Below are 25,314 nucleotides of genomic sequence, written 5' to 3'. Positions count from 1 at the left end.
AAGGATCTTTAGAACTGTCGCATAATCTCCCTCCTCCTACTCCCCGTCATAGTCGTGGAGAAAGTCATCAACATCTAACTCACCGAACACCTGGAAAGCAACAACCTACTGGCCACATCCCAATCAGGCTCAGGTCCAACCACAACACAGAGACTGCCCTCATCGCAGCAACAGACGACATCCGAGCCCTGCTAGACAGAGGTAACACCACTGCCACCCTCATCCTCCTCGACCTCTCCAATGCCTTTTACACAGTGTCACACAGCACACTCATCCAACAACTTCGCCAGATTGCAGTCACAAGTGACGCACTCAGATGGATTGCACCCTTCCTGACAGGATGCACCCAGAGAGTCTACTTCTCCCCCCTTTGCCTTGCACCCCTAGCCTACTATCTGCAGAGTACCGAGGGCTCATCCTTTAGCCCCAACCTCTTCCACATCTACATGGCTCCTCTTGCAGACATTGTCAGATCTCACAACATGTGCATCATCTCCTACGCCAACAACAACCAACTAGTCTTCTGACTTATTTTTTTATTTTAATTTTAATTTTAAAGGTTTTATATAGCGCTGGCTAGACCCGGAGGTATCAGAGCACTTTACATGAGTATCAGACCATAATTGCAGGTTACATCGTTACAAAGGTTACAGTTATTAGAGCCTGGCAACATAGTGACAAGTAAGGTCGAGACAAACAAAAAGGACATATACGTAAGGGAAAAACCAGGCAAGGGGAGAGATTCCGGGGAAGGGGGGTAAGAGCAGGGGAAGTAGAAAGAGAATGGAGGAGGGAAAGAGGGAAAGAGGAGGGGAGGGTGAGAGACACAGCATGGAAAGAGGAGGGGGAGGGTGACGGGGACACAAACCGGTAGATGAGTCAGAGCTGCGTCCAAAGTCCAGTAAGCTGTGATCCCAGGGGAAGTGGTATCATTTCCCCATCTCTGTTGCGAGAGGCTCCCAATATGCAGTGGACTCTCCCAGAGGGGTCTCTGAGACTCCAAGGCCTACAATACTGGATCCTTCCCCAAAAAGGGGAGAGGGAGTGCTTTGGCAAGGGGTGCCATACCAGACCTCAACTGTGAGTGGCTCCCTAGGCGCCGTGGACTCTCTCAGCGGGTTCGCTGAGACTCCAGAGTATATATATTGGATCTTTCCCCAACAAGGGGAGAAGGAGTGCTTAGTCAAAGGGCAAAAAAGGACAAGGGGCTAGGCGGTGTAGCGGGCAAGCGAAAGATTCAGGTGAGAAGGGATAGGAGCAAAGGAAGTAAGACAAAGAAAAAAAGAGTGCTAAATGGGAACAGATAGATAGATAGGAGACCAGGAGAAAGCAGAGTTTACCGAAATGGTGGGCGAGACAGAGAGAAAAACTGTGCCCAAAGTCAGGCTTGGTAGGTGATGGTCAGGGGATGAACCAAGGCCAATTTCCTCAATAACTGAACAGAGCAGCTCCACCAGATTTGGGGGTGGGGGAGAAACCATGGTCTGAATGAATTCCAGACGCCATCTTGAGGTCAGGCACAGTCCTACCACTGTGATCATGTGGCGAATGTAGTTATCCCCTGTACTGTCCGCTTAAACGTAGAACAATGGCATGCACTTTAATGCCGTGTTATGTGGCCTCTAAAGTTGGGGTAAATTTTATGCTGATCAGCTGTTTTTTCAGCGGCATCGATCTTCCGCATGTAGCCACCTACTCAGTGTTCGTAATTGCTGTATTTTGCTATCCACACGCTGACAATGCGATGCTCCGTAGGTCTCCAAACAATATCTGGAAATTCCTAGCAGGGTGTGCTAATTTAGTGGTCTGCACACAGGAGACACACTATTTTCGGGTGTTGTCTGTAGAGAATCGGATCGCTGTCCCCCTCACCGCAGATCACTGATGTTTTGTTAAGAGTCACTATATATAATAGTGCAGTCCTTCAATGAGCCTGCACCACTGGCATCTGACGCTGCGGCTTTCCGCTCGTAACTTAAAGTGGCATCTCGCAATCCAACAAAGCCGCCATTATTGCCATAAACACACGTCTTTCCCCAGCTGCGTCTTTCCCCACTTCCCCCATATGTGCCCTTCAGCGTCATTCTGTCCAAAGGATGAAATAGCAGTCCCAAGGATTTGTCAAGAAAGCTACTATGAATAGTGATTTGTGAAACGTTTGTGATTTTCTGATTCTACTGGAGAACCGCAAATTGCATAAAGTCATGCACACTATTTAAAGAATTCTGGTCACATATCCTAAAACTTGAGCTCTGATGAGCCAGTTGTAGAGCACATTTTTATCAATATCATGGGAGCTGAATTGAGGCCAACTGGGAAAAATGTATACTAGTAATGCTGACCTTAAAGACAAAGGTACACAAAGAGAGTGGTCACAGTGGAGTTCAATTGCAAACCAACTTAGAAGAAATGTACGAGGTACTTACCTTCGGTAACGATGTATCTGGTAGAGACAATTCGTGCTGGACCCACCCAGACTAAGGCCAACTTTCACAACTGCATAAGGAACCTAGCGACATGGATGAAAGACAACTGCATCAAGCTGAACACAGACAAGACAGATGTCCTCATCTTCGGCAGACACAGCGCCCTCTGGAAGGATTCCAGATGGCCACAGGAGCTCAGACCAACCTCCAAACCAAAAGACCATGCACCCAACCACGGCATCATACTGGACAGCAAACTCACCATGAGACGCCATGTCAACTCCGTTGCATCAGCCTGCTTCAACGCCATCCTCAGGCTCCCAAAAATCTTGAGATGGCTCCCTACCTACCAGCACCAGAAAAAGAGTGAAACAGGCCTTCATCACCAGTTGACTTGACTACAGCGACTTTCTCTATGCTGACATAAACTACGAACTTGTGCAAAGACTCCAAACGATATAGAACGCAGCAGCAAAGTTGATCCTCATCCTATTTAAGAGAGCACACATCACCCAACTCCCTATGGACCTCTACTGGCACCTCATTGACAAGAGATGTCAGTTCCAGCTCCTGACCCACGTATACAAGGCCCTCCACAACATCAGACCACACTACATGAACCATCACCTGACCTTACATCAACCCACCAGGAACCTGCACTCTGCACCCTTCACCCTTGCACAGACTACATGCATCCGCCGCAGCCATACCGGAGCTGCTTTTTCTCTCACCAATTCGCCAATACATGGAGCTCCCTCCCTCTCCACCTATGCACCACCTGCGCTTAGCCACTTCAGGAGAGGGCTCAACACTTGGCTCTGCATCTGAAACCTTCAGCACAGCATCTACATACCCCCCGGAGTGATAAGCAGTGCTTTGCAAATACTGCTTGATTGGTGATTGGCTGAATTCCCACCTTCTTCAAGATGGTGGGCACTGAAAAATGTGCTACACCTCCCCTCTAAAACCTGAGGGGATGAGTTGGTAGAGGAGGACACACCTCCTATTCTAACTTGACTTTCCCACCTGTCTTCCAGCAAAAAGGAGTGGGGTCACGTTTCAAAGGCGACAAGGACTTTGAAGCTTTCCTGACTGTGGAGGGGTTTGAACACCTCCGCAGAGGATATGCTTTGCTCTTGGTCTCTGAGCGTGTTGGCGCTCATTGCATGAGATCAGAACTCTGTCTAGTGCTGGTAGGCTAGCTCAGACCAGTCAATGACAACACTAAGGGTCCAAAAAGTACCGACTTGCACCCACCTGGGTGATCCACTATTGAACTACAAGTACCAGAATCCCGAGGGGCGATCCTAGAGATTCATCAGTCCAACAAGTACCGACTTGCACCCACCTGGGTGATCCACTATTGAACTACAAGTACCAGAATCCCGAGGGGCGATCCGGAGGAGGGGCTAGCGGTGTGCGCTCCATTGCGGTGGTTTCTACTAAGGGTTGGTAGGTTTCAGGGGAACCCTCTAAGAGGTCGTCCTCTGCGTGCAATTATTAATAAATCTGACACTGGAATCAGTGCAGGTTTATTAAGATGAGATGTTTGGTACTAAACATCCCATAGTACAGTGAAGCCATCATGGAGCTGGGCAATGTAAAGGATGTTGCGATGTAAAAAATGTTTTGTAAAGGCATGCGTTGTAAAAGTATGCATTGTAACGTCATACAACCCCACCAATAAGGTGGCCCAAGTATACCACCTTCCCATGCCCTATCTGGCACTTGATTTCCTTGACAGTGAGGCATGAACTTCTCAGAGCCTCTAGTACTTTCTCAAGGTGAATCAGGTGATCCTGCCAGGTGGAACCAAAGACAGAAATATAATCTCGATAAGCTTCACTATAGGATTCCAATCCAGCAAGGACTTTGTTCACTAACATTTGAAAAGTGTCTGTTGCATTTTTCAGACTAAAAGGCATCACAGTAAATTGATAATGCCAGTCTGGAGTTGAAAATGGAGATCTTTCCTTTGCTCCTGGAGTCAAACCTATCTGCCAGTATCCTGATGTGATATCAAAGGTACTCAGATACTTGGCTGCCCCCAACCTGTCAATCAGCCCTAGGAATTGGGTGTGCATGGATTTTGGTCACAGCATTGAGGCCCCCAAAGTCCACACAGAAGCTCATCTCTTTTTTACCGCCCTGGGTCTGAGGCTTGGGAACTAACACTAGGTCTGGCCCAGGGGCTCTCAGATGGCTCTATGACTCCCAATTCCAGCATCTTGCTTACTTCAGTCTTGGTGCTCTTTTTCACATGATCAGACTGCTTGTATATTTTATTTTTGATGCATTGGCTTTCACCGGTGTCCACATCATAAGTACACTATCTAGTCTGACCAGGTAAGGCCCGCTCCCCCTATCTTGGAAATCCCTAGGAGCCACTGGCTCCAAAACCTATACCTTCTGCCCTGGTTGGAACTCAACCATAGGAGCCTTTGGGTTGTACCATTGCTTATGGAGCCCCTGGCTGGCTGGTCTGCAAGGATTTTATTTGCTTTCCCCATGTATTCAGCCATCCTGGAGCAGCAGCCAATCACATAGCACACTATGGGGCAGATGAATCAAGGGGTTTTTTTTCTCGCAAACAATGCGAATTGCAAAATTTCATTGTTTGCGACAAAATAAACGGGAAATGGGATGTAAGAAAGAAATCGCACCGCAAAATATGAAATCGCAATTATTGCGATTTCTAAATTAGCGTGATGCTGTTTTCTGCGAATTAATGTGCGGATCCTAATTTTGCATTTCCTTACTTTTGCGAAATTCGCTAACAAGAAATAGCAGATTAAGAAATCGCAACAGGATGTATGAAAAAATCGCTAACTGCGAATTCCTGAAAATCGCTATTTAAGAAATCGCTATTAACACCAACTACATGCAGGTGGTAACTTAAAAAATATATAAAAAGGCACCCAGAATGCACTTAATTGTTTCCTAAAATGGCTGGACTATACCTGATAGCCAGGAGGCTGCGCATTCAAGCTCTTGCACGGAGGTGACAGAGACAGGAGAAAATCTTCAGATTACGCATTACGCTGTTTGAGCAGACTGAAGAGGACATTTATGAGAAGTACAGACTTCATCCTCACACCATTATTGACCTCATCAATGAATTGAAACCTTTTCTGGAGCACCCAACAGGCCGGACACAATCAATTCCCACCCAAGTGCAGGTATTGTGCTCATTGCACCTTTTGGCTTCGGGGTCTTTTCAAAGTGTCATTGCAGAGGTTGGTGGGGTGTCATAAAGTGCCCTATCACACTTTTTTCATGTTTTTCTGGATGCAATGCTGAGCAGGCTTCAACATCACATCTACTTCTCAAACACCCAACAAGCCATACAGGATACCAAGTTGGAATTCTATCAAATTGCACGCTTCCCACATGTGATTGGATGCATAACGGAACTCATATTGCCATCACTTCACCATCAGCCACAGAATATGTATTTCGTAATAGGAAATGCTACCACTCTCTCAACATCCAGATGGTGTGCAATGCCAAATATATCATCAATGACATAGTGGTAAAGTACACAGGCAGCACATATGACTCCTTTATCTTCAGACTTAGCGGAATTCATAGACGTCTGAGTGCTGGACAGTTCAGAGACGGATACCTGCTAGGTAAATCACACTCATGCAAACATCCATCCATCCATTCATCATTTGACATTGGAACATAATGTCACTTTTCTTTTGTCATTCATGCAGGTGACAGCGCCTATGCAGTGCGTGACTTCATCCTAATGCCATACTTGAACCCTGCAAATGCAAGTGAAAGACGGTACAACAAGGCACACCGGTCAACACGTGGGGTCATTGAACGCACATTTGGCATATTAAAAAGCCGTTTCAGATGCATACACAAAAGTGGAGGCGCTTTGCAATACAGTCCAGAAACCTGTTGTAAAATTATAACTAGCTGTGCAATGCTGCATAACATGGTCATGCGCAAAGGTACAGACATTAAAGTGAGTGAGTCAGACACATCTGATGATGATGACACACCTCCACCTAGAAGGGCTGCAGCAGGAGTAGGAGCTGTGGCTGGCCGTCAAAGACGGTCTGAGATTACACGGAATTACTTTTAGGTAAGAGAAGACAAACTACATTGAAATTGTGTTTTTGCAATTGTTGTTTTTATTCACAAAACACAAACCAAAGTGCAGGATTAGAACTTCAAATTTGTATGTAAGTAAATGAAAAATAACTCAAATTTCAAAAGAAGCCATGTTCCACAATGCAGTAATGTACAAAGTATTGCACTTTAAACTGTCGCTTCTTGCGGTGGCGGCTTAAAGCAGGATGTTCCTGTGGTTGTCTGATTTCTTGTTCATGTGCTGTGCCAGCACACCTTTCACTTCTGCGCTGGGTCAAGTGATTAGTTGGTGTGGGGTTCCTACTGTTCCTACTGGAGGTGTTCTCACTGTCAGCAGAAGCAATGAGAGGTCCTGCACCGGAGTTGGAGGTTTGCAAAATTTCTACTGCAGAAGTCACACTGTCCACGCTGTGTGCCATGTTACCGGTGCATTCGCTAATTTCACGCTGTATGTTAATGCTGTGCCTGGTGAAGTTGCTAGTGACAGTGCATAGGCGGTTAATAGCTTTTGTGTAGCCATGCATCCTCATATGTGCATGCTGGGCAGCCTTGTTGCGTGCTTTTTCTGTACGTTCAAGGGTCTGACACAGTTTTTCTATTGATGCAGACATGCTTGCTTGATTTCGGTTCAATATTAATAGCTGTCTATTTATTGATCTGAGGTCCTTATGTTGCAGGCGCTGCACGTGAAGCATATCCTGCTCAAGACCAGCACAAACTGTGCCTGCTTCCATTTGACCACTGCTGCTCCGACATGTCTGATACTGGAATGACCGTGTTCTCCTTTGACTAAGGGGTTGGTCTTGTGAGTCACGAGGGCCAACTGTGTCTTGCTCAGTGTGTACTGCACCTCCATCTCCATTTTCATCATCCTCCAATGGTGGCAGAGGAGCAACAGGCCTGCGCTTTCTGCACACAACTTCAGTAAGGGCATTGGCATCAGGGCCTCCTCCTTCAGTAACAGATGTGACATGGGGAGGTGATTCATCCCCCTCACTTTGTTCCCTGGATTCCCTTGAGTGTTCTGTGGATGTAGAGTGAGCCATATGAGTTTGTTTTTGTATGTGCATTTTTTAACAAATACATTTTTTTTGTTTTTCTGTGCAAAAGGAAAACGAACAAAAGTATATGTTTACCTTCATATTTAATTACAAAAAGTTCATGTGTATCTATGATGTAAACATGTAAAAGTCAGGATTGCACTACAAATCCCATGATGCATTGTTTCCTGCATGTTTCACATTCTCACTGGAGTACTACATTCCTCACACTGACAACATGCACAGAACACACACACATGCATTACACACATTTCTGATGAATCTTTGCTTGCATCTTACCTTCTGCTGTTGGTGTAGGCTCAGAGCTATCAATGTTAGCCACTCCACTCACACTCTCTGGAAGCAGGGTTGTTTCAATTAGTTCCTCATGGGGTGTTGGTTGGTCAGCTGTTGATGTAACACCACCAGTTTTGTTACTCTCCTTGATCCTTTCTGCTAGTTTCTCTTTGGATCTTTGACGCATATCATACCATCGTTTTTTTATTTCATCAATGGTTCTATTGGTAACCCCAACAGCATTTACTTTTTCCTGGATCTGCAACCACATTTTTTTCTTCCTTGATTCAGGAACTTTTAAGGCCTTTTTTCCAATAAGTAGCTCATGGCTACACACCATTTCTTCTATAAGGGTTTCTTGTTCCTTTTCTGTACATTTTTGCTTCCTTTTCCTCTTCTCAACAGAGATTTCCTCCTGTGCATTCTGTGACTCCATTGTACTCCAAACAGGTCTGCTCTGCATCCAAACAGTGTTCCAACTGCCCCTGGGTGTGGCTCAGGCAAGCAGGTGCAGGCAATCACTCCAACTTCCTGTGTGTGATGTCATCAGCCTGTTCCAGTATTGCAGATTCCTGTTTTTAGCGATTTCTTAATTTGCGAAATTCGCAAATTAAGAAATTGCTAAAAAATCACAGATTTATTAGCAATTTTTAAGAAATCGCTAAATAATCGCAAAAAAGTACATACATACCATTTTGCTATTCCTTAATTGCGATTCGCTACAAATCGCAATTAAGGACTCGCAAAACTGGAAGATGATACATCTGCCCCTAGATCTTGTTTGGGTTCAAGGCGAGATTTCTTCCATACCTCCTTCATGAGGCACAATGGTCCCCAAAAGAATGACCAAACAGAAGGTCAAAACGTTAGAACCCCACTCACTTCTGTGGCACTTCACTGTAGGCGAAAAACAGGCATGTAAGTAATATGAGTTTTTCAGGGAGCCCACCAAACATACCTTTCATTTTTTTGTTGAATCTTCCAACAAGCCCATTACACTGAGGATGGCAGGGGGTAGTGAACCAGTAGGTCAATCCACACTCTTTTCACATGTGTTTCAGGTAGGCAGACATGAAGATTGTACCTCTGTCTGACACCACTTCTTTGGCAAATCTCAACCTGGTAAATATACCAATGAGGACCCTAACCACTTCAGGGTCAGTGTTAGTCCTAAGGGGAATAGCTTCAGGAAACCTGGTGGCATGATCCACTACCAGCAGGATGTATCTGTTTCCTGGTGCTATAGGAGAGTCAAGGAGACCAACAACGTCAATGCCTACTCTCTCAAAGGGAACCCACTGGAAGTGGTATTAAGGGGACATTTGGGTTGACACCTGGCTTGCCACTGGCTTGACAGGTGGCACAAGAGTTGCAAAACTCCTTCACCTTCTGGCACATCCCTGGCCAGTAGAAGCGGCTAACCAGCCTACTCCAAGTTTTGGTCTGACCAAGTTGTACAGATAGGGGGATGTTATGGGGCAAAGTGATAAGGAATTCCCTAAATGCCTGAGGCACCACCACTCTCCTAGTGGCACCATGTTTTGGGTCTCTGGCCTAAGTTCAAGGGATCCTCACCTCCCAATAGGTCCTGTGGGAACCACTGACATCAGCACCTTCCTCTGCAGCAGCATGCTGTCATAGGCTTTCAAGAGTGGGTCAGATCCACTGCCCCATGGCACAGATCTTCTCTAGAGGGTCCACGTGGGCCAAAAGCTCAGCCTGGTAAGGGTACAACTCCTGAGGCTCAATTCCCTCTGGGGCTGACTCTTCTTCCTCCTGAGCATTAGGGTCTGGTGTCTGACTTGCAGCTGGTTCCCCAGTCTACCTGCCTTTTCTCTTGGAAGGTTGGGCCATTCACCCAGTGTCCAGCGCCTCTTTTTCGCCGTGGGCTCTGCTCTGTGCTCTCGTTTTCACACACACCCAGGGTGGGATTCCAAACATTTCTCCATGGATTGTCAGTGCTGCCTCCGCCCAGGCTGAGGACTCCAAAATGTTGCCAAGCTAACAATCAACTGGAATGGACGAAGACACTGCTACCTCTTTTTGGCCAGCAACCCCTCCCCAGGCAAAGGACACCATTGCCATGGGATGGATTTTTGTCACATTGTCAGCATTGGTGACTGAATAGGTCCTTCCAGGCGGATACTATTCTGAGGACACCAGTTGCTCAGTCACCATAGTGACACTACTAGCACGAGTGTCTCACAATGCCTCCATCCTAACCCCTTTAATGACTGGATGTTGTATGTATTTTTGCATGTTAGTGGGCCACACAACTTGGTGGTTGAATCCACATCCACTACTAGAGTCGTCTCAGTGAGCTCCCTGGCATGGCCAGTGCTCTCCTGAGATCCCATCTTGAGATTGGCAACTGCATTTACAGCAGGTGGGCAAGAGGCATTTTTTTTATTTGTACAGCTAGAGTCTCCACTTCAGTGCCTGTGGTTCTACAGTTCCAAGCCTTCTTGGGATCCCAGTTCTTCCCCTGGTTTCCACCCTTTGCCTGTGAAGAGCTTTTGGACCCACCCTCCTGAGCAGGTTTTTGGGGGCCTGAAGAAGACTCTTTGTTTTACAGTTACCCTCTTTGCCTTGGGTGGACTTTTTTGCCTCTCTCTTTTGGTCTCCACCACCAGTGGTAGTTTTGGTCAACCTTGTTTTGACCCAGGAGTCTAACTTCTTCTCCAACTATTGAGGAGATAGTGGACCTAGGTCTACCAGGAATTGATGTAACTTCTCTTGGTAACAATTGCTTAACAGATGCTCCTTCATTATCAAATTATAAAGCTCTTCAAGGTCATGCACATAATTTCCTGCTAACCAACCTCCTAGTGATTTCACTGAGTAGTCTACAAAATCTAACCAGGTCTGGCTTTCAGTTTTTCCGGCTTCCCTGAACCGAATTCTATATCATAATCAGCACCCTCAAAGAATTTTGGGACACTCCCTTTTGGAATTTAAGAGTCAAAAGAATTATCTTTCTCCCTAGTTTTTATTGTGCTGCCACCAAAGATGGGACCTAGGCCCAACTCTGTTCTCTCTTTCTCTATAGCTAGGATTTAAATATTTCTATATGTAACCTCCTGGATAGTCTTTCCAGGGCAAGCTCTTCATCTGGAAGTGCTGCTCTGTCTTGGGGTGCTGTATCATCACTACCACTATCAGTATTCTGATCTTCTGCAAGATCAGAGCCATCCTCTGGATGTTGTTTGTCATACGCCCCTGGAACTGTGCTTTGGTAGGGAATGATTCAGTCTTAAGGCCATATGTTTAACGCAGACCTTTAAGCTGTCTCATTGGTAGAGACAGGTAAGGTGTGAGATTGAGCTCCTCTAACTGTACCAGCTCTTCAAAAGTGTTGCCGCTGTGCTCATTGTGTTTTACTAAGTCGGGAACCTTTTTGGAAAGAATAAAATATTCGAACCACACTGGTCTGACTCCAGTAAGAATTGGACTTTTAAAACAGTTGTACTAAAAAGGGCCTAACCAGTGCCCTAACAATTGTCTCAAAATTTGGAAAATTAATCAATTTGCAAAATGCAAATGAATTAAAGGCAATTTGTGACTTCACTCGTGTGATCACAGTATTGTCAGAATGGTTCAGCAAATACAAAGTCGTAGAACCCACCGCTAATCCACCGATGTAGGAAACCCACATCTCTATGTAGTGCACCACAATGGGGTACACTGTGCAGAGAGGTCAAGTAGACTGCTATTGATTTACAGAGGCAAAAGTAGATAACACTAACGCTCTATTTTTGTGGTTGTGTGGGTGAGAAGTTAGGCTTATCAGAGGGTAGCGCTAAGTATTATTGTACACACCAAGGCAATAAATGAGGCACAAACTCAATGAATGAAGTCAAGACCGAATTTGAAAAACAGTACTCTTTTATATACATATTTAGACCAAGAACTTCAGGTACCAGGTAAATATTTTTCACAGTACCATAAATCACAAAACAATGTAATAATCACAGTTGTGTGCAATTACGCACAATGCATTTCCTATTGAAGGAAAAAAGGCAAGTAGAATAAGCAATGCAATACAGTTGTTGTGTGGTTACCCTTTTGGAAATCTAAACGTTTGGGGCCAAGATCCAAAGTGCCATGGACAATTTCTCGGGAACTTTTCGGGGAACAAGACAAATAGGTACTTTGCATCCTACAAAGCCAGTGGGCCACCTGCAAAGGCAAAGCAAAGGGGGACTTGCAGGCAAGTTCGAGGGCTCTCAAGGGAGATTAAGTGTTGCAAGGTTTCTGGGGCCTTAGGAGCGCAGCTGGTTTGGAAATGCCTTGACCGGGAATTCTGGGTGCAGTCAAAACGTGCAGTTGGGCAAATATACCCAAGGTTGAATCTTACGGTCAGGGGCTGGCACCTTGGAGCAATAATTCTGGAGCTGCTGGGCCACTGCTGAGGTGGGTCTACGCAGTGCATTTGTGAAGGAGCCACCATTACTCCTCACCCAGTTTTGTTAAATGTGGATAACGCATTTTTATTAGCTCATTCCACAAGAGCTCAGCGTTCACTGATTCATTCATTTGTGGAATTTATGGGCTCTCTTGATCTGCTAACCAATTCTAAATCTTTTGTTATGGCGTGTGGACCGAAGAGCATCCCACTTACAGGCATTGTGGTTGGAACAAACCGTCTACTAAGCACAAGCACTTTTTCATATTGGGGGGGGATTTTTAGTTCTACTGGCATATGGACACCTAATATAGTTGAGCGCAGGGCTATGTTATCCAGGGCTGTTAGTTCCCTCTTCAGTCTTCCTTCTCCACTGGGAAGACGGGCTGTGGTGCCTATGTTACAAATGTATTCCTCACAATGTGTACCGGTAATTGTATGGGGCTGGAGGGAGGGCATCAGGGACACATCCAGTTGTCCAGGAGGAGGAAAATAGGGGTATATTATCAAGACAAGCGATAAAATGATCGCCGCTTTAGCGGCAGAATACTGCTGCTAAAACGGCGATAATGGGCTTGATAATATGCTCTATGAAATTCCAATTGAAGACAATGTTAGATGTCCTTCAATCAATCAATCAAGACATTTGTAGAGCATGCTACTCACCCGTAGGGGTCTCAGGGCGCTGGGGGAGGGGAGGGGTGCCTCTACGGCTCAAAGAGCCAGGTCTTGAGGTGTTTCCTGAAAGTGAGGTGGTCCTGGGTAAGTCGTAGGTGGGCGGGGAGGGAGTTCCATGTCTTTGCCCCCAGGAAGGTGAATTATCTTCCTCCGGCGGTGGTTCTGCGGATCCATGGGACGGTGGCGAGGGCGAGGCTGGCGGAGCGGATTTTGCGTGTTGGAGTGTAGAACGTGAGGCAGTTGTTGAGGTACCCGGGACCAATGTCGTGGAGCGCTTTGTGTGCGTCGGTGAGGAGCCTGAACGTAATCCTTTTGTTGATGGGGAGCCAGTGCAGGTCTCTCAGGTGGGCTGATATGGGGCTGTGGCGGGGATGTCGAGGATGAGTCGTGCGGATGCGTTCTGTATGCGTTGGAGTCTTTTCTGAAGTTTGACTGTGGTTCCTGCGTGTAGGGTGTTTCCGTAGTCTAGTCGGCTGGTGACAAAGGCCTGGGTGACCATCTTTCTAGTTCCGGTAGGGATCCACCGGAAAATCTTGCGGAGCATGCGCCGGGTGTTGAAGCATGAGGATGAGATGGCGTTGACTTGATTGCTCGTCGTGAGAGAGGAGTCCAGGATGAATCCCAGGTTGCGTGCGTGGTCAGTGGCTGTCGGTGCGGTGCCCAGTGCTGTGGGCCACCAGGATTCATCCCAAGCGGATGGGGATGGTCCGAGGTTGAGGACCTCCATCTTGTCTGAGTTCAGTTTCAGATGGCTGAGTTTCATGCATTCAGCGACGTTTTTCATTCCTTCCTGGAGGTTGAGTTTGGCGGTGGCTGGGTCTTTGGTGAGGGAGAGTATCAGCTGGGTGTCGTCGGCTATGAGATGAAATTGAGGTTGTGTTTGCGTGCGATGGTGGCGAGGGGGCTCATGTAGATATTGAAGAGGGTTGGGCTGAGCGACGAGCCTTGGGGTACGCCGCAGATGATCTTGGTGGCCGCAGAGTGGAAGGGAGGGATGCGGACTCTCTGGGTTCTGTCGGAGAGGAACGAGGTGATCCAGTCCAGGGCTTTATCTTGGATTCCGGCGTTGTGGAGGCGGGATATTAGGGTACGATGGCAGACTGTATCAAAGGCAGCTGAGAGGTCTAGGAGGATGAGGGCGATTGTTTCCCCGTTGTCAAGCAGGGTCCTGATGTCGTCGGTGGCTGCGATAAGGGCGGTCTCGGTACCGTGGTTGGCTCGAAATCCAGACTGGGATGGGTCAAGGGATCCATTGGCCTCGAGGAATGCGGTCAGCTGTTTATTCACGATCTTCTCGATAACTTTTGCAGGGAAGGGAAGAAGTAAGATGGGACGGAAGTTCTTGATGTCTTTAGGGTCCACTGTGGGTTTCTTCAGTAGGGCGTTGATCTCTGTGTGCTTCCAGCTCTCTGGGAAGGTAGCGGACGCGAGGGAGTTGTTTATGACGTTCTGTAAGTGGGGAGCGATGATGCTGTTGGCTTTGTTGAAGATATGGTGAGGGCATGTGTCTGAGGGAGAGCCGGAGTGGATGGTGTTCATAGCGTGGGAGGTGTCTTCGGTGCTGATGGGAGTCCAAGCGCTGAGGGTGGTTGTAGGGGGCATTGGTTCAGTGGCTGGGGGCTGGGTCTGGGCGCCGAAGCTGTCGTGGATATCGACGATCTTGCGGTAAAAGAACGTGGCGAGGGAATCGCAGAGGTCTTGCGAGGGTGTGATGTCGTTGCTGCTGGCGCTAGGATTGGGGAGCTCTTCTACGATGCTGAAGAGTTCCTTGCTGTTGTGTGTGTTGTTGTCCAGCCGTCCTTTGAACAATGTCTTTTTGGTGGTGCGGATCAGCTGGTGATGTTTGCGGGTGGCGTTCTTGAGGGTCGTCTGTTTCCGGCGCCAGATTTTCTCAAGGGTTCGGCAGGATTTCTTCGATTCTTTGAGGTCGTCGGTGAACCATGTTGTTTTCCGGTTGCCAGGTTTGCCTGGAGGGTTCTTCAGTGGTGGAAGGGCGTCGGCGCTGTTGACGATCCACTGTGTGAGGTTGCGGGCTGCATCGTTGGTGTCCGTAGTGTTGATTGGTGGGTTCTGGCTCAGAGATGAGGTTAGCTGGTCTGCGGTGACCTTGCTCCAGCATCTACAGGGGATCTGTTGCAGGCGGTGGTGGGATGCGGTCTTCTTAAAGGTGAAGTGGATGCAGCTGTGGTCGGTCCAGTGTAGTCCGGTGGAGTGGCTGAAGGCAACGTGGCTGCTGGCGGAGAAGATGGGGTCGAGCGTGTGGCCGGCGTAGTGGGTTGGGGTGTTGACCAGTTGCTTGAGTCCAAGGTTGACGAGGTTGTCGAGCAGGGTGGTGGTGTTGTCATTTTTGTTCTCCAGGTGGAAGTTCAGGTCCCCTATGAGGATGTAGTCTGATGAGGCGAGGGTATGTAGGCTGATGAAGTTGGTGATGGCTTCACTGAATTGTGTGCGTAGGCCCGGGGGTTTGTAGATGAGGGTTCCTCTGAGGGTGGTCTTGGGGTCAGTGTGGATCTGGAAGTGTAGGTGTTCGGCGGTGGTGAGGGCCTCTTCGGAGTTGGTTGTGACGCCAATGGTGTTCCTGTAGATGATGGCGATTCCACCTCCGGTTTGGTTGACGCGGTCCTTTCGGGTGATCTTGTAGCCGTCCGGGATGGCTATGGCGATGTCTGGGGCTGAGGAGGGGTTCATCCAGGTTTCTGTGAGGAAGGCGACATCTGGTGCTGTTGTGTCGAGGAGGTCTCAGAGTTCGACGGCGTGCTTGTGGACGGAGCGGGTGTTGAGCAGGATGCACTTGAGGTGGTTGTTGTTGTTGCCTGGTCCGGGGGGTGGGGTGCGGGTTCGGACGCAGGTGAATTTGCAGGTTTGGCAGGAGAAAGGTCCGTGGGTGCGCTTCGGAGTGGCAGGTGGATGGTCGGCCGGTGTTGAGTGCGTGGAGGGTGGTGGGGTCGTACTTCCGTTGGGTTATTTGGTTTCGGCGGCGGGGGCCAGGGGTTCTGGCGCTGGGCGCGGTCCAGGCATGGACGGGCGCAGACGGGCTTGCCTTCGGCGCCTCAGCGGTGCGTCTGCTGCACGGCCTCCATTTGAGGGGCTGAGGGAGGGAGGAGTAGCTGGGAGGTGGGAGCGGGCGGCGAATGGGGCACCAGGAGGGCGGGGTCGCAGGGGAGGCAGTGGTGGGAAGCACGAGGGAGGGGAGCGGGAGGGGGGGTGGTACAGAAAGGAAAAACAGGGGGCAGGGGGGGAGAGGGCACGAGCGCACGAGAGGGGGGCAAAGAAAATAGCAACAGAACAGTAAAAACAATCACAAGACAAAACAACAACAGACCTGAAGTCACAAAGGCAAAACAATTGAAAAACCGAGGAGAGCAGTCCAGGACGGACTCAGGCAGCGATCCTGGTCACAGCGGGTGGCGGCAGCGGGACAGGGGCACAGGAGGACCGTGTGGCGGCTGAGGGGGGCGACCTACATGGCTGCCTTCACATCTAACATGAGCTTCAATTGGAATTCCATAGAGCATATTATCAAGCCCATTATTGCCGTTTTAGCGATGATAATTTTATCGCCTGTCTTGATAATATGCCCCATAGTTTTTGTCAGAAGTTTTTATCCATTCCATTTTCTGCTTCACATTTTATTTGCCATAACGAGCTCGGGTTAAGTTACTTAGGGGATCAAATTTGAACCTGCCCCCTCTGTTATGACTGTGCATCTGGGAAAACAAAGAGGCATCATTAACAAGAAATATAATTGAGGATTGTCTAGCGTGTCACAAAGGGCTTGACATACCATGGTTAGCATTTGTGAAAAAACATTGGATGTGATTTGTTTTTCTAAGGCATTTTTAATAATGTTGCAACATGCACCACCATGGGTAGGAAGCAAGTTCAAATTTATTGGTATCCCATGCCCAAGAAAAAAGATTAAGGGCAGAAACATTAAAATCATCTATTCCCACATATTTGTTAGTGAATTCTGAAAACACTCTTAGCAATTATTTATACCCGGTGTCAGCAGGTAGTCACAATTTCTGCAACCCCCCACACCAGATATCAACCGCCATAGAATGCAGACAGTCAGTGTCTACTAAACCTCTAAGGGCCATCAATTCCTCTGACAAGTACCCCCTATATACTTGGCGGACGATCCAGCGATCCAGGCGCGGACCGGCGCAGACGTGCTTACCTTTCGCGCACCTTTGGGGCACCAACGGCACGCCAACTGCGCGTCTGCTGCACCCCTGCTTGAGCAAGCGCCTATGTAGTGTGTGCGCTGGAAAGACTAGACCACTCCAGCTGCACCACACTCAGCGGCGGAAGTGGGTGTGACCGGAATGAAGGCCGATATGCCGAGGGTACGTCGCAGCACCCTCCGCTCAAACGACACAAGCTACGGTGGAACAGGGTGAGAGTACCCTCGGCGGAGTTGGGAGCAACTGACAGTAAGCAGCCCTTCCCTCTTACCCTACTGTAAGCAGCAAGTAATAAAAACAGTTAAAAGTGAATATTAAAAAGTTAACTGCAATAAAAAGCAGCCTTAGGCAGAGAGTCACAACGCTAGCGTGGCAACGTCAATTACCGTGTTATTGTTATCCTTGCGCAGTTGTTTAAAGTGTGAGAGTATGCTGTTACTAATTCAGTACCTCAAAGGGCAAGGGGGGAGGGAGAGGTGGGGTCAGAGGCAACGGTAGAGGATTGTTGGGGAAATTACGATGGATAAGATGGAGTCAACTTCCATCCAGTCTCCACCAGCCCTTCTTCGGTAAGTTGATATCTCAAATCTGTTCAAAGAAACTCTAGACACTCTCCAATCTGGCTTCAGACAGGTTTACAGCACAGAGACTGCAATTCTGCAGATCGTTGATGACTCATTCCAGAACCCTAATACTGGAAGCTCATGTGTTCTTGTTCTCCTCGATCTCTTGGCAGCCTTAAATACAGTCAACTACCATGCTTTGATCAGCATTCTGAGGAATTGAATGAGAATTGAAGGGATAGTCCCTGACTGGTTTACCTCCTCTTTGAAGAACCATTCACAAGTAGTGAAAACCGGGAGCTCTGTCCCTAATCAAGTCGTCTGCAACAAGGAGTTCTTCAAGGGGTGATCCTCTCTTCTTTGACAATTGGCTCAACCTCCAGAGTCAAATCGCAGCCATAGCCAGGAGTTCTTAGTTCCATTTAAGTCTGCTCTGGGGGATCAGGCAGCTTCTTACAGAGATAACCTAAAATAAGTTGTTTAGGCACTGGTTCTCTCCAGATTAGATTACAATAACTCACTTCTCTAATCTTCCCCTAAACACACTTAGCCCAGTTCAGAGCAGTTTTACGTGCTGCAGCCCCCTTTGTTTCTGGACACAAGAATTTTGACCAAATCACCGCTATTCTACTATTCCTCCCATGTCTTCCTAATTGAGATTGGAGCACAAAGTAAAACCGCCTGCACCATACACAAGCCCCTGCATTCCTCTTCACCCATCTACTTAACTGAAAAAGTTAAAATCTGGGAAACAGAATAGGCTTCAGGAAACTCACAATCCCTTCTCCAGGAGCCTCCCACCTTCATAGAATAATGATGCATAAATCAATTATTTTCTGGAAGCCCTAAAGAAATTTGGAACACCCTCCCTTCTCCCTGACATATGACCCCATGGCATACTATCTTTAAAAAGGAACAAAGATTCTTCTTTTTGAAAGACCCTTGTGCTAAATATATGATCTCCCATACACTCTTGAATGTCTGTTTCTCAATTCTCCTGTGCTATATGTCACTTAGTTTCTCATGTTGATTGCTGGTAACTGTACTCCTGTAAAGTGCTTGTAGGAAGGTGGATATCTGACTATATGGTTACCCCAACTTTTTGCCTAGTGTTTTGCTAGTTTTTGACTTAGTTGGCCTGGGATCCTGCTATTCAGGGCCCCAGGCTATTTGCTCTCCCTATAAAATAGACTCCATGTACTTTAGGTACATACCAGATTGGGTATTGGGTCACCTTTGTGAGTCCATGTATAGTGTACCATAGGCACCCAGGGCATAGGTGCATCCAAGGCCTATCAGGGGCTGCAGCATGTATTATGCCACCCCTGGCTGGCCCTCAAACTGACACCACAGGCTGATCACTCAGCTTGGGTAAGGTGGTGTAATCACCCCTTACATAGATATAGTATACCTATATCTACCTTATATATAGACACATATGCACCTATAAGTCACTCCTATGGTAGGTCTCGACAATCCTAGAGGCAGAGTGCTTGGTTTTATGTGAGAGGGTGCCCTAGCATGAGCTGCGCCCCTCTGCAGCTTTCGGTATCATATCCTTATAGCTGTTCTATGATATAGCCATACCATATACTCTTAAGTGCATTATGATCCTCACGGTTAATGCTAACTTTGGTTTGGCTTTATCAAAACATGTAGTGTAAGGTGTTAAACACTTTGGGAATACTACCCCCCCGCCAATTCTGGTGGCGGGGGTAGCATTCCACCCTTCTAGAGGGAAAAGACATGTATGTTACTGCTTTACCCGGTTAAAGTTAAACAGAGCCTAAGCATCACAAAATGGATGCTGCTGCCACAGACACGAGTCTGACCACCTGGTGCTGGGGGAAACTCCAGCAAGGGCGGCCTGGACGATAGGTTTCCTGTCCAGGGAGGTGTCAGCACCTCCCCAGACAGAGGTTTTGTGTATTGGGGCAGGGAGGGCTGCATTCAGTGAATGCATCTAGACACTGCCTGGGCACACAAGGTGCTCCATGCATAGCCCGGTTCAAACCAGTTGCTTGGGCACTCAAGCCCCAGCTCTGGCGCGAAACCAGACAAAGGGAAAGGGGTGTAACCACCCCTTCTCAGGTCCACCCATAGGAGTGACCTAGACAGGTAATCAAGCCCCCATCCTTAGTATAAGTATAGGAGCTGTGTCCCCAGGACTTTAGATTATCCTGGAAAGATACTTTGATACAGAACTCTTGGATCTTCGACATTCTATTCTGACTAGAAGACGGAAGACATCTCCCTTGTGGTCAAGGAGTGACCACCCTGTTGCCAACAGGCACCACAAGTAACTTGCCAGTCTGCTTTGTTGACACTCCTGCCGGAACCCGAAGACTCAGTGGCACAGGAACTGGACTTTCAGACTTCTCTAACTCTGACCCACATCCACAGCAAAGCTGAGACCCATGGCAGACACGGGAGATGTGGGACCGGACACCCTGGACATCCTGCATTTCGTAACTGCTCAACGACCAAGATACCCTCGAAGTTGTGCATTAGAGTACGAGAAGCCCCAGACCCGAGCATCATTTGCACCGAAGCTCAGCCCTCCACACTCCACGAGTGTCACGTGGGGCCTGCTCTTGCATTTCAGCTTGACATGTCTTCCTGGTTCCTTGCCCATTGGCTAGTGAGCCCCCTGAAGACTTTTCTTTTGAACTAAACTGCTTTCCTGGTTGCTCCGGGCTTGCTCCAGCTTCCCTTCAAAGGAGAAGTACCACAGACCGTGCTGCTCTGCAACAGAGCCAATCTCGACATCCTGCGTGGGTTGCAGTTGCCAAGGCTTGTTGGGTCCAATCTGGATACCAACACAGCAGTCAACTAGATCCTTTGTTGGACAGCTTGAATCCAGCACCTGGTCTTCATCGATGCCTCCTGGACCTCGTGGCTGAAGAGACAAGCTCACCTTCTTCACCTTCAAGCACTCAACATCGCCTGTTTCCTTCCTGGTTCCTTCCTGGTCACTGGCTAGAGACCCAGACTCTGTTCCCTCTGCTTTCAGGTTCTTCACATCATCGACCCACCCTTGGATCCACCTGGACACTTTTCCTCTTGCCGCCTGCAGCACTTCTTTGCTGATCTCCATAGAAAACGACGACGAAACCAGACACCAAAAGGCACCTATGCACCCGGCTTCCCTGGGTGAGGTAACACGAGTACTCTGGTGCTCCCGTGGATCTTGACTCTCGAAGTGTCCTAGTCTAAAGGGGTTTTATTGTAGTCCATCCGGAAGTGTCCTTAAACAGTAACTTTGTAACTTCTTTGTTTCCCATTATAAGTCAATGGTAACTCGCGACTGTGTTTGGACACTGCACACATCTCCCGTGGGCCTCCTACTTCCTAACCTTTGGTTGTTTAGTGTAGCCCCAGCGATTCTACAGGCCCTAGGCCTGCTGTGTAACTGTCACGTGGTTCTTATACCACTTCCTTAGTATATGGTTTGTGAGGCCCCTAGGGCATAACTGTATTTGTGCAACTTATCGTATGCTAATTGAGTAACTTGTGATGTACTTTGACCTCTGACCTCACAAAGAGTGCAGAGGGGTTGTGTTTAGAATAAATATATATATATATCTATTTGATATATACCTTGTGTGGTGTCCTTTCATTTGGTATTCAAGGGATTGTAATTGGTAAAACAGCTTGCTTCACATGCTCTCTGAAGTCTTAGCTTATGACTGCGGGTCCATGCTACCACTTGGATAGCTTGTCTATAAGGTTGACTTTACAACCACCATCAATAAGGGTTGATTAGACTGGTGCCAGGTGCCCACTAGAACTAGTGGACATCATATGTCAGGCTAACTTCTCACAGTGCTCTGAAGACCCTGGGTCATGTCCTCACTATATAAAATCACAAAAATAAAAAAATAAAATGTTTTTTAGCACTGAGTGGTAGGAAGACAGAGGATGTATGCACTGAATTGTAAAATGGGCAGGGTAACATGCAGAGAGGCACTATTTTGGCCACTAGCCGACGCTCAATTTTGACTAGATTGTGGTGTGTTGGTGTAGATTGGGAGGCGTGAGATGGGGTCAACTGCTGCTGACAGTATGGGAGTTCAGGGGCATGTGGCCACACCTGGATGGGGTGTTACTGAACCTTAAAGAAAAAGTCTTGACCCAGTACACAGTGTTGGAGTTGATAAAAAATATGAAACATGTTTTGGGGATGGTACAGGAGAGATAGAGCAGGGTGACATTATTGGGGGAAACAGCCATTACATTGCGGTCATAACCACGCATAATCATTACTACACATCCTTTACAACTAATATGCCTTTACCACGCATGTCCGTTACCACAAATCATTTACCACAAATATGCCTTTACTACGCATGCCTTTACTATGAAATCACGTTTCAAAAGAACAAGGGAAACTGCAAGGTAGGAAGGACCCTGGGTATCAGCTAATTATTGAGAACAGTGGGTCCTTCAATGAATTATACAAGCGCACATTAAATATAGACCAGAATCAGTGCTATATTGGTTCGTTCATGTCCAGCCGGACATGGTATGATTTAATGAATATAAACAATAAGAGCTCAAATTCGAGACAAAGCGTAATAGAGTGGGACACAATCCTGCATCCTTCAAGGTTCAAAACAGAAAGAATATAACATTTACACGAAACATTTTCAGGCACAAAGAAGAGCTTATCACCAATAAATGAATCATGAGGGCAAGCTTGATAAGGGCGAAGACAAAAATGCACAAGTTTTAACGAATGTGGTTAACATGCATTCAGTCTAAAGGAGTCGACGACGTTTCTATCTATAACGTGGTACATAGATCATCATCAGGATGGAGAATTATATACGCCTGAAATTAGGAATGCCTCGAGGGCGAGTGCTGGGGCTGGTATTTGCAAGGGTGAATTGTATCGAAGAGGAATGGCTATAGGAAAACTCAGTCAGTAGATAATGAAGGAAATTCCAAGTTGGGTGACTGCATGGAGCAGGTCGGAGTTGGTGTGAGCCGATCACGATTAATTCATGAGGAGGGTACCGGATCGTAACTCGAGAATGGTAATGGATAGGCCGTCCACAAGGATTTCGTTTGTTACCAGGATCACCACCCATCCTGGCAACAAACCTCGCGCTTCCTAACCTGCCGATCGGGGCAGAAGCGATCCCACGCCCACGAAATCCTCGTGGACGGCCTATCCATTACCATTCTTGAGATTTTCATAAACCTGGGAATGTGTCAAAATGGTAGGCCTCCCACAGACAGGTGTAGCGAGGCGAAATATATTTATTTGTCCTTGTTACTTTTATATGTGTGATGCATTATGCATCACACATAGAAAAAGGAAACTGCCTTTAAAGATTGTTTTTGAGCAGGAAGGTGTCCCTTTCTACACAAAAACAATCCTGCTTATACCGCCGGAACCCTCTCACCATGGTGCAAGGGGGCCTGAATTGGCACCAGGCCGCTCACACTGAACCAGCACAAGCAAGCCGCAGAAATGTGCCATATCTTTTTAAATATGGGGCATTCCTGATGTCTCCCTTTCACTCAACACAGCTCAGCAAGTTCCCGTGCTGCGCTGCGTTGCATGAAGAGTTATTAATCTGCTCCCTACTGTCTTTGGAAAATTGGATTTTAAATTTACAAGTTGGGATCCTTTTGAGCTCCCTCACTTCACACCCTCATTACCAGCGATTCAGGGTAGGTCTTTGTGGTAGACCACTTTGAAAGATCACCACCTATCACTAAGAGATGTGTATATTTGTGTAAAGACCTTCCTGTATATAACATCATCTCATCTCTCTGCTCTAAGCAGCAGTGAACAGCAGAAGGCATCCTTGCAGGAACATGAAGAAGACAGCAGGGTGTTTCTTTTCTCGGGTTCACCCCCCTAAAATCATTTACACAATTAAAGGGTGATGTTGTCTATCGCTGTTAAATTCCTTACAAAAGCCTTGAACCTCTGTTAATAAAGTCTGCAGTTTCACTTATGAGATTAAATATTGCACGAGTTCAATGGGATGTCCCTGCTGCCCTGGTGCTGTGCTGAAATGATGAATTAAACGTGTTATGTTCTTTGAAAGCAAGTTTCAAAATAAACAGAGGTAAGTGGCGGGGTCAAACAGGGCTTTAGACATTTCATGAGTTAGTGTAATGTGTTTCAGCACAATCAGTGTTGATAGTAGGGCTGAGCCTTGCTCGACTAATCCTCTTACCACCCTTAACTGATGAGATAAAACACTCAGCTTGTCGCTGCTCGTTTAACAGGTTCTGTTTGCTGCTTCACCCAAAGTAATCTCACCGTCTTTCTGTTTTATGTTATTCTTGATACGATTTCCGACCTTGTTCCAGTTTATATTGTGCGGTGTCTCAGAAGGCTAATATAATGTACAAATACACCATAGTGCCGAAGTTGATGTGAAGTGGTCAGACGAGTTGGCGCTGTAAAATGTCTCAAAAATAATCACAGAATTAAAAAGAATCACTCGCTTAACCTCTTTCCAATTTATCACCAAATAACACACAAATCTACATTAACCTTAACCCATGACAACTCCTAGCCATACAATCATAAATGCCCCACCCATTCCCAATGACAAACTTCTAGACACACAATCACACCTATCACAACATACTAAACAGTAATAGTGGCTCACTTCTAACGATGCTATTCTAGTCTTAGAATCACATAACTAAGGGGCTCCTTATGATGGCGGGAGGATCGCCACCGCCGGGCCGACGGTGGCGATCCTCCCGCCATCATGATGTGATTCACCCAACGCCAAATTAGGATGACGGTGGGAATCACATTGGTTCCGCTGTGGACGGAAAGTCCATCCGCCATTGTCCTGCAAGTTGGTCCTTTGCGCCCGCCTTGCGGAACGTGGAACCAGGGCATCATTGCGGCGGTGCCATGAAGGCACCTCTGTAGTGATTAGCATGAGCCCTTCCACCTGTCTTTTTGCGGCGGATGTCCCGCCGCAAAAAGACAGGCAGAGAGAGGCTTTGGGGGTCCATTGTGGGCCCCCTCTGTGAGTGGGGGGGGTTCACTGGAGGGGTACGGGCCCCCTAAATTTCCATGCGCAAGATGGCAGGCACCACGTGCCTGCCACGTTGTGCATGGAAATGCACAGTGAGTCATCTTCACATTGAGTACAGTGCTGCAGCCACGCCCGCAATGTGAAAAGGCCAAGATACGCCCGCCAGTGTGGCGGGGAGCATCCTAATTGGGCTGGTGGGACCGCCGCACGTCTTTCAGGCTGCCCTTTCACCGTTATGATGGCGGGCGAATTGATGTCCACCCGCCATCATAATGAGCCCCTAAATTCCATTGTAGGAGGACAACATTTACACCAAACACAAAGGGGGTCATTACAATGGTGGTTGGATGAGTGTCCCACCGCCATCGTTGTGAGATTGGGACTGGCGGACAAGTAGTCGGGGGTCCCACCCACCAGATTAGGATGTGACAGCTGTGCGGGAGTCATAAACATGCCTTTTTCAATTGCGGCTTGTGCTGCGGCACGGAAAAGGGCCTCAGCACAAGCAGCAAATTAAAAAGGGATGTTTGTAAACATCCATATGCACCGTGTGGTGCCTGGCACATGGTGAATGGATGTTTGGTGGCCA

The 25,314-nt window shown here is 47.5% G+C and overlaps 1 long non-coding RNA gene across 1 annotated transcript in view; it reads right to left on the bottom strand.

Moving 5' to 3' along the window:
- Positions 1 to 2,443: 2,443 nt before the first annotated feature.
- The window catches only part of LOC144806958 (uncharacterized), a 47,565-nt gene continuing 24,694 nt past the window's right edge, over positions 2,444 to 25,314 (bottom strand). Inside the window, exons 3-4 of the long non-coding RNA XR_013606129.1 lie at positions 2,689 to 2,772; positions 2,444 to 2,509 (exon numbers count right to left, since the gene is read on the bottom strand). This is a non-coding gene — a long non-coding RNA (uncharacterized LOC144806958). The remainder of the gene's footprint in view (positions 2,510 to 2,688; positions 2,773 to 25,314) is intronic.

The sequence above is a fragment of the Lissotriton helveticus genome, unplaced genomic scaffold (assembly GCF_964261635.1).
Source record: "Lissotriton helveticus unplaced genomic scaffold, aLisHel1.1 SCAFFOLD_745, whole genome shotgun sequence".
In the NCBI taxonomy this organism is placed as follows: domain Eukaryota; kingdom Metazoa; phylum Chordata; class Amphibia; order Caudata; family Salamandridae; genus Lissotriton; species Lissotriton helveticus.
The sequence above is the reverse complement of the archived record's forward strand: the minus strand, read 5'-3'. Positions and strand labels throughout refer to the sequence as shown.